The sequence below is a fragment of the Equus asinus genome, chromosome 14 (assembly GCF_041296235.1).
Source record: "Equus asinus isolate D_3611 breed Donkey chromosome 14, EquAss-T2T_v2, whole genome shotgun sequence".
Taxonomy (NCBI): Eukaryota; Metazoa; Chordata; class Mammalia; order Perissodactyla; family Equidae; genus Equus; species Equus asinus.
This window is the reverse complement of record NC_091803.1, coordinates 22742774-22750284: the sequence shown is the minus strand read 5'-3', so window position 1 is coordinate 22750284 and position 7511 is coordinate 22742774.

Here is a 7511-nt window from a genome sequence, read left to right as displayed (position 1 = left end):
TATTGTGCAAAATGTGGATGATAAAAAAAATGTAGAAGGAAGAAGTTACCTATAGTATTACCACTTAGGAGCTACACTAGTAAATAGTTTCCAATTTTTGAGCATTATTTTATGTACTAGGCACTCTGCTGTATAATTGCATACATTATGTGGTGTAATTTTCACAACAACTCTCTGAGATATGTGCTATTATTTCGTAGTGTAGAGAAGGAAACTGGGGTTCAGAGAAGTTAGACAACATGCCCAAGGCAGCACAGCCAGTAAGTGGTAGAGCTGAGATTAAAATCTGAGTCTGACTGACTCCAGAGTCTTTGCACTAGAAAACCTCCCCTCCTAACATTTTGTAGTATTTTCTGCCAATCTGTTTGTCGCCATGATTTTTGTTTTATCCTTGCATAATTGTGGTCATACTGTGTTTTCTAGAGGTCTTCTACTTGCCAGACTTCCAAGCCCTCAGGGGCTCTTGGATGTTAGATCTATGGAGAAATTCACACTGTAGACAAAACCATTTCTGGAGGGCTCTAGTGCATTCTACCGGTATGGAAGTTCTTTCTCTATTTGGCAGCGAAAAGTCATGATCTCTTTTTCAGTCTTTCTTCAGCCCCTAGTCTCTTGAAGCTTTACTCGCAATTCCTTTGCCCAGAAAATCAAAGACCCAAAAGACAGTTATCTGTATCTGGAATGATCTCCACTGGGCTGTCCAGAGAGCCTTGGCTAGAAACCAGGAGGCCTGGTGGCATGTGAGGTCCCAGGCGTGTGTGGGGTCCTTGATACCTGAGGTATACAACAAAGACTTGGGGGTACACATCCCAGCAACCCTGGAGTGGAGAGTGCTGAGGAAGGGTCTGTGTGAGGCCTCTGCAAGGAATGCAACCAGACTCTCCCACAAGGGAACCAGCACATACAGCCACCTCTGCCCAGTCAGGGGCTGCAGCTTGGAGCTGCAGCATGGACCCACCCCTGGATAGGGCGCCATCCCATCAGGCCTTTTCTCCCACCCTCACTGACTCTGGTAGCATCCTCTATTGCCCCTCCCCTTCCCCATCCAGTTTTCAGGAACTTCAAATAAAGGCTCTTTCAAGAGGCTCCCTGGAGGCAAACAGCCAAGAAGCAACATTTAGTTCTGCAGTTCCAGCAGGTGAGCCAGCTCGATGCGATTCAGCCACTTTCAGAGAGATTAGACTGTCCTGGGCCGGATCCCTCACACTTCATAGCACATCAGGCTTAAGCTGGGAGAAAAACCCTATAAAGAAAATGTGAGTAAAAATTAAAATTCCAAACTCTTCTTTCTTACTTCTACTAAGCATATTTACAGATAAGATTGTGTCAGAAATCGAAGCCTCGGGAGGGCAGGGACCTCAGGTACTCAGCAAGTGTCTTGAGTTGAAGTTAGAGAAGCTGTGATGATTCTTTTCAGTAAAGGGGAAATGTTTTTTCCTTTCTTCTGCATGTTTGCAAAGAGGAGGTGTCCTGGTGGAGGAGTATTGGGGTGAAAATCTCCACACCCATTCCCGCCAGTTACTTGGTTCTTCACAGGGGCAGGGAGTGACTGAGGTACTCCCAGAACACAACAGTCTTTGACCCATATCACCAGGGGTTGTCACTGTGCTTCAGAGGCAAACAATATTCCACCACATCCACCCGGACTGTCTGTCTCATGGGTTGATAAGAGAGTCCACGGGTTCTCCTCAGCTTCTAGCTCCTGCGAGTAAGCACACTGTGGTCAGGGCAGGGGCCAGTTTTGAGAAGTAACTGGGTGTGTGAGGTAGGCCTGTGATCCTCCATGAAGCTGGCAGGGTAAGTGGCGATCCACTGGGAATCTGGTCCAAGACACATATGCTAACATAGTTTAGCTTTAAATCCTGTTCTTTGGGGTCACTAGATACCATCTGGTCCATTAATAAGGATGATTCTCTGGTATCCATTTGACTACCCATTTATGTGTTCTCTGATCAGCTGGAATCCTAGAGAAAAGTGGGAGTGAGCCTCAGCCCCTCTAACCATCAGCAGCTTCCCAGGTACTCATCCTTGAACTCCGGCTCCAACTGCCCTCCATGCTGATCTCTGCTTTCTCATCCCCCAAGGGGGGTTTTCTTTCCTGATCTCACAGCCCAGAAGAAGCTTCTCCCCCAGTCTTTGTCATATGTGTCAAGACTTTATAACATCCTATTTTGATCCTCCTTCAGTGCCTGCTCTTTTCTTTTTTCATACTATTCTCCCCAACTTGTCTACCCTGCAGAGCTTTGTTCATCCCTGACCTACATCAAAAAGCAAATAGAGGCACATCCACATCATGATGATTCTACTTAAGTGTGGCACACATATGATGCAAAGTGTGCACCTGTGTACCACGCTCCCATGAATGTTCCTGGATTTTGAGCCCTTTAACACTTTTATAGAAGCAAAATAAATTTTGCCCTAGAGGCATTTTATAAATTTGTGATTAAAGTAGCCATTAAAATAATTGAAGTTGATGTTTTATAAGGAAATACACTACCAAAGTACATAGTAGGCAATCAATAAATATTTGTTGAATGAACGGATGAATGATAAATGATGATGATAAAATTTATAAACATTAAATTTCATTTTTTAAGTCACTTTTTAAAGAGAGCGTAAATAAATCTTGTTGTATTGTAAAAAAGGGTATAATTCAGATGATTTACATATTTACATATATTATTACTTTAGTACTTTGGTGAGAATTTCATTTGCATTGTTATATGTACATTTCGCCCAGTAACAGTTAACTTTCAAATTAAGCAAAATGATCATGAATCAATCTAGCTTATGAACAATGTGTATGTAGACAGCACCACTTAAACTTTTTTTAATTCCTTATTTTTAAATGATATTTATACATAGATTTTTAAAAAGTCTTTTAATTAAAATAGTGAAAAATTTCAAAATAAATTCTGTGGTGATTCATGATCACAACTATGAATGGTACTTCAAAAATGGTGACATAGGTAAGAGAGGCTATGGGTTATTTGCCTGTCTTGCAGGCCAGGTACAAGACCACCCTTTCTGTCTCATTCCAGAAAGTTAGGGGCTTTCACTTCTAGTCAAGGTGGAATAACAGGGACTAGATTTACTCTCCAGCTTTAAATACTAAAAAAACAGATGAAATATATAAAAAACAGTTTCAAGGCCCTGAACGCCAACCAAAAAATGACAGTAATCCCTAAATAACACACAAAAATGAGATGAGTCCTATAATTGCTTAGCTTACTCCTTTGAGAGAGTATCTAGGCAGTGTTGCATGGAGGGGAATGCCAGGCAGAGCCTGGCAGATTCCCTGAGTTGAGAAGAGATAGCTGACAGTCTGGGGAGATGAAGGTGGCCAGAATTCTAAGGACTGAGCACCAGGAAGGAGAAAGCCATACGGAGGAATCCTGAGATCTGCAAAGGACAGCACTATTCAGCTGAATGCTGATTAGTGCATGGATGTCAGGAAACTACTCAAAGCTGGCAAAAGAACCATCCAAAAGAATTAGAGGTAACAATGCTTGACATTCAAACAGGCTGGGAATAGAGCTTGCTCCCACCAGCCAGAACAGAAACACTCAGGCTTCATGGGACGTTGGGTAGAGTACACAAAGAGTCTTTCCTCAATAGAGTAATTAACCCTAATCAGTGTTCTGGTTCCACCTAACAAATCTTAAAATCAAAACCCAAACAGGTAAAACTGTTACCAAATAACTGTGCCTCAGGAAAAAAGCCTCAAGAATGTTTATAAGAATGAAAAAATAGCCATCACCCAACATAAAATTCACAGTGCCTGGTATCCAATAAAAAATTACCAGATATGCAAAGAAGCAGAAAAATATGACCCATAATGAGAAGAAAAGTCAATAGTCAAAGCCAACGCAGAACTGACAAAGATATTAGAATTAGTAGAAAGGACATTGAAGCAATTATTGTGATGGTATTCCATATGTTCAGAAAGTCAAATAGAGACATGGGAGATATAATAAAAAACCCAAATCAAACTTCTGGAAATAAAACCCATGATGTCTGAGAAGAAGAGTACACTGGATGAGATTAATGGAAAATTAGACATCGCAGAATAAAAGTGACTTTTTAATGACTTGAAGATAAAGCAATTGAAATTAACCAAAATGAACCACAGAGAGCAAAGAGAAAAAAGAAAGAAGAGAGCATCAGTGAACTATTGGTACAACTTCAAGCAACCCAATAAATGTGTAACTGGAGGGGGCCGGCCCGGTGGCACAGTGGTTAAGTTCGCACATTCCGCTTCTTGGCAGCCCAGGGTTCGCCAGTTCAGATCCCGGGTGCGGACATGGCACTGCTTGGCGCACTATGCTGTGGTAGGTGTCCCACGTATGAAGTAGAGGAAGATGGGCATGGATGTTAGCTTAGGGCCAGGCTTCCTCAGCAAAAAAACAAAAACAAAAAACAAAAAAACAAGCAAAAAAATGTGTAGCTGGAGTCCATGAAGGAGAGACTCCTTCACAAAGCAGAAAAATATTTGTAAAATAATGGCTGAAAATTTCTAAATTTAATGAAACCTCAGAGATTCAAGGAGCTCAATAAACCCAAAGCATAAGAAACAGAAAAGAATTTCACCAAGGCATATCATAATGAAACTGCTCAAAACTAGTGATAAAGAGAAAAATCTTAAAAGCAGCCAGATAAAAAAGACATGTTATATATAAAAGAATAAGATAAGGATGGCAGTGGCTTTCTTGTTAGAAACAATATGGATGAGAGGACAATGGAACAACATCTCTAAAATACTAAAAATGGGGGCTGGCCCCATGGCTGAATGGTTGGCTTTGCGTGCTCTGCTTTGGTGGCCCAGGGTTTGCTGGTTCGGATTCTGGGCATGGACCCATGCACCACTCGTCAGGCCATGCTGTGGTGGTGTCCCACATAGAAGAATTAGAAAGACCTACAAATAGTACATACAACTATGTACTGGGGCTTTGGGGAAGAAAAAAGAAAAAGAAGAGGAAGATTGGCAACTGATGTTAGCTCAAGGCCAATCTTGTTTATCAAAAGCAAAAAATAAAATAAAATACTAAAAGAGTAAAAATAAAATGAAAAATAACTTTCACACTAGGAGGAAAATATCCTTCAAAAATGACAGTGAAGGGGGCTGGCCCAGTGACATATGGTTAAGTGTGCATGTTCCGCTTCGGTGGCCCAGGGTTCGCCAGTTTGAATCCTGGCTGTGGGCATGGCACTGCATGGCAAGCCATGCTGTGGTAGGCATCCCGCATATAAAGTAGAGGAAGATGAGCACAGATGTGAGCTCAGGGCCAAGGTTCCTCAGCAAAAAGAGGAGGATTGGCAGCAGATGTTAGCTCAGGGCTAATCTTCCTCAAAAAAAAAAAAAAAAAAGAAAGTGAAAGAAAGAGTTCTTTGGATATAAAAAATTGAAAGGGTTGATCACCAGCAGACTCTCAATACATGAAACATTTAAAAAATTCTGTCAGGCAAAAGAAAAATGATGCCGGATGGAAATATGGATCTATATAACGGAATGAAGAGCATTGGGAATGCTAATTAAAGTACATATGTAATATTTTTACTATTTAAATTTATTTAAAATATGTTGACTGTTTAACGAAAAATATTGATACTGGAGTATTGGGTTTATAACATATGGAACAGTAAAGTGTATAGTAACAATAGTGCAAAGATTGGGAGTGGGGAAATGGAAGAATACCATTATAATATCTTTACATTATATGTGAAGTGACATAATATCACTTGAAGGTAGACTGTTATAAGTTAAAGATATATTCTATGAACTTTGAAGCAACCAGTAAAATAAAATGAAGCCAACAAAGGGGAGAAAATGGAATCATAAAAAAAAATACTCAATCCACAAGAAGAAAAAAAAGGAAAAAGTGACTGAAGAAAAAATGGAATATATAGAAAATAGATGCCAAGATGGTAGACTTAAATATAGCCATATTACTAATCACACTAAACATAAATGGCCTAAACACCCAAATAAAAAGGCAGGGATTTTCAGTTTGGCTGAAAAGGCAAGACCTACGTATATGCTGCCTGGAAGAAAAACACTTTAAATGTAAAAATCTGAATAGGTTAAAAGTAATTGATGCTAATACTAATCAAAATAAAGCTGAAGTGGCTGTTGTAATATCAGACAAAGTATATTTCAGAGCCAAGAATATTCCCAGTGAATAAAAGAATATTGACTTCATAATAATAAAGAGATTGATTCATGAAGAGGACATAATGACTCTACATGTTTATGCTTCTAATAACAAAGCTTCAAAACAACTAAAGCAAAAACTGATAGAACCACAAGGAAAAATAGACAAGTCCACAATTATAATAGAAAGTTTCAATACCTGTATATCAATATTTGAGAAAACAAGTAGACAGAAAATCATTAAAGATACAGAAGATTTGAACAACACTGTCAACCAAGGTGACCTATATGACATTTATAGAACATACAAGTCCCAATAAATTTCAAAGGTTCAAGTAATAGAAATATGTTCTATGACCACAGTGGACTTAAATTAGAAATCAAATTAAATTCTAAATCTATAGCAGAAAGATCTCCTGAAAATCCTCAAATATTTGGAAACCAAATAACACACCTTTACATGAATCATGGGTGAAAGGAGAAATCAGAAATGAACTTAGAAAGCATTTTGAATGGAATTAAAATCAAAATACAACATATCAAAATTTGTGGGATGCCACTCAAGTAGTAGTTAGAGGGACATATATAGCACCTATATTGCAGAAGAAGAAAGGTCTTAAGTCAATAACCCTGCTTCCACCTTAAGACCCTAGAAAACAAAGAGCAAAGTAAACCCAAGCAAGTTAAAATAAAAAGAAATAATAAGATCAGAAAGAAAAATCAGTAAAATGGAAAACATAATAAATAAGTAATATTAATGAAATCAAAAGTTGGTTCTTTAATAATATCAATAAAATTGAGAGATATCTAGCCAGACCGATCAGGTGAAAAAGAAGACATACATTGCCAAAATCAGGAATGAGAGAGAGAACGTTATTAGAGATTCTACAGATAGTAAATGGATAATATTTTTAAAAATAAAGTTGGAAAACTAGCACTATCTGATTTCAAGGCTTATTAAAGAGCTGCAGTAATTAAGACAGTGTGTTATTGGCATAAAAATAAACAAAAGTTCAATGGAATGGAATAGAAAATCCAGGAATATACCCACACATATATGGGCAATTAATTTTCAACAAAGTTTCAAAGGCAATTCAGTAGAAAGCTAATCTAGTCTATTCAGTAAATAGTGTTGTTGCAATTGCAGATCCATATGCAAAAAAGGAACTTAAATCCATACCTTATATCACATGCGAAATTAACTCAAATGAATCAAAGACCTAAGCATAAAACCTAAAATTATAACATTCTAGAAGGAAACATCAGAGAAAATCTTTGTGACCTGTGTTAAGCAAAAATCTCTCTCTCTTTCTTTTTTTTTTTTCACAGCTTATTGAGGTATTGCTTACATAACAAAAAA